Source organism: Aptenodytes forsteri, unplaced genomic scaffold, assembly GCF_000699145.1.
Source record: "Aptenodytes forsteri isolate BGI_AS27 unplaced genomic scaffold, ASM69914v1 Scaffold66, whole genome shotgun sequence".
Lineage (NCBI taxonomy): Eukaryota > Metazoa > Chordata > Aves > Sphenisciformes > Spheniscidae > Aptenodytes > Aptenodytes forsteri.
Window position 1 is genome coordinate 1176144 of NW_008795131.1, and position 2670 is coordinate 1178813.

At 51.9% G+C, this 2670-nt stretch overlaps 1 long non-coding RNA gene across 1 annotated transcript; it reads right to left on the reverse strand.

Moving 5' to 3' along the window:
* Window positions 1–1057: 1057 nt before the first annotated feature.
* On the reverse strand, window positions 1058–2453 carry LOC103897985. Its single transcript, XR_657518.2, has 2 exons — window positions 2310–2453; window positions 1058–1703 (listed from the first exon to the last, which is right to left on the reverse strand). It is a non-coding gene; the product is annotated as an uncharacterized LOC103897985 (long non-coding RNA).
* Between the last annotated feature and the right edge of the window lie 217 nt (window positions 2454–2670).

The following is a 2670-nucleotide window of genomic DNA, read 5'->3' on the forward strand; positions in this document are numbered from 1 at the left end:
TTTTCAGGAGATTGATGGTAGGGAGCAGAAGTGCCCTGAAGCACCTTATTTCTCAGTGCAGTCCATATTTCTAGGTCCCAGGCTGTCAGCTGGAGACAACAGAAAGGCCGGGGAGTGCAGCTCTCGGTCATGTACTTGTGCCCGCAAAGTTTTGATAAAAGAGAGGCTCAGCTAATACAGAGCCAATGGATATGGCCAGAAGACATCTACAAAGCCTGAATAAAGTAACAGGCGAGGAAACTTTGCATAGTCTGGGTGGCCAGATAGAGGACCAACCCCAGTAACAACCCGCGGCAAGGACAGGGTGAGGGGGAGGAAGAGGGGCTGGGGCTGGATGGGGCTGGGGGGGGCGTGGCGGGATCGGATCCCGTGGGAAACGACCGAGGGAGCCGCGTGGTGTGGAAGACATGGCGGGGCGCAGGGTACCTATAGGCAGATCGGGAGCAGCAAAGTCTATTTTCTTGTTATGTTAAATACAAAACATTAAAAAATAATACTACTTGTGGAACTGACCCCAGCCAGCTCCAGGGATGCTGGAGATTTTCAGAGATGCAGAAGAGCGTGCGAGGGGTGCAGGGACAGGAGCAGGGATCTTAAACTCTTCCGTGCCTCTGAAAGTCTCCTGGAAGGCCCTAAGCTGAAGCCCAAAAGGGTCGGGGAGATGAGCGCTGACAGTGGCGGGGGCTGGATCACGCTGAAGCTTTTGTGTGATGGACATGACATGACAGAAACGTGTACGTTGGTAGAACAGGCTCCCTGTGCCTTGGTACTGCTGCTACAGATTAACCAGGCTCTTTTCTCAGCTCCGTGAGTATGAACCTCACTTTGGGTGCACAGAGGGAGAAATGTGTGGGTTCACAGAGAAAGCATTATTTTTCCTTCCGTTAAAAACCCCACCGTGGGATCGGGGTGAGGAGGAGCCTGGCGTTCTCATGCAGCAACATCCTGCTCTGCCAGCTCTGAGATCTGCCCTAAGTGATAAAAGAGATTGTAGGAATAGACATGGAGAACATTCCCAAAGGCATGCAAATGGTCATTGTCTTTTTTTGTTTGTTTGTTTTTTCATCAAAAATACAAAAGCACCCACCACATCCTCCAGCTTTTGCGGCTGTGTTTCGTTCGGAGCAGAGCTCTGGTCCTGCTGCAGCTCTGCTCTCCCTCCTCCTCCGTGGAACAGCTCTCAGCTCCTGATGGCAGTTTGAGCTTTGTTTTTTTTGTAGAGACAGAGAATTTGACGATTTAAAAACCAACAACCCCCCAAAAATTCAGTGACTTGTGCCAAAATTCTTAGGAGGATTCCTCAAAATGTCCCCTTCTTGCCTTAAATTTTTCTTTTAAAATAAGCTTCGTTCTTGAAACTCTTTCCTCCTCTTGTACTGTAGTTGTCTCCCCACTCCATGAGTTTTGCTGGAGGGGAATGAGGTAGCGGATTTCCCCCTTCTCCTCTCCGCTCGGCATCTGACGTCCTTTCCCATTCCTTCTTGCGATGGTTTTTTATCCCATCACTTGTACAAACTCATTTCCAAGAGGCGGTGAAGTAGAAGCATGCGTTCCTTCAGACGGCGCTCCAGAGCAGGGTGTCTAGGGCTGCCCACCTACACTGTGACAATTTTTTGTTGCAAGGCTGAAAGTAAAAACCCCAAAAAGGAAAGTTGTCTTCCTCCTCTTCGAGGTATCTGCATGCTAAAACGTCTTCTAGGAAACTGTAAAATAAAGAGAGTCTTAGGGCAGCTTCCAGTAGTCACAGAGGTTTCCCTTATGCTCTTGGCTTGGGTTTTGTGTGTTTCTGAGGTTCCCGTTTGCCTGAGCTGCATGCTGGTCATGCTGGTTTGGCAGGTGGGTTTGTGTTTGGGAGGTTCCCCAGACATTTTGGGATTGCATTTCTGGCCAGGTTGATTTGCGTCCTGAAACCCTTCAGTTTTTACCCCACTACACACTGCTAAACCCACCACAGCCTTTGCCAGGGCAAGACCTTTCACCAGAGGGACCTTGTATGGTCACCACTGCGCTATGGGACAGCACAGCGGGGACTTTCCATTCTGGTCATTTGAACAGCGTGTGTTGCTCCTGCAAGGAGCCCGTTCTCCAAGGTGTTTTGCACGAGTGTGTACAGCTGGTGATGGTCAAACCAGCCTGGACCGTACAGGTGCTTAGTGCCCTACCACTGCAGTTGGGGTGGGAATGGAGCACCACCTGCCCTAGGGTGGTGGTGGATGGTGGGCAGGTGTATCCTACACACTGGGCTGGAGACAGGAGCCGCCTGAGGTTCCTGCTTTAGCTGGGCTGGGGAAAAGAGAAGGAGGTGTTACCTCTGACGCTGAGTGAGATGTAGAGCACGATGATGACGGTCCCCAGCATAATGGAGACGATGCTGAGCAGCCTGGCCATGCGTCCGAGTCGTCGGGCTCCATCCATGTCCCCTTGCTGCCCACTGTTCCTCGACTGGGGGGAAACACAGAAAGAGGCGCTTGAGAATGTCCACAGCTCTGGGGTGACTCTCTGGCTGTAGTCCCCAAAATGAGAGCTGCTGCGTCAGTGGGGGGGCTGGATCTGCCCCCCTGGGCTCTCGCAGGACGGCACGCGTATCCCCTCTGTGAGCCCATGGCTTTGACAACCTGTGGCCCTGCTAAACTGACGTGCCTGGAGAAGCCCACCTGGAATGCTGTTCTG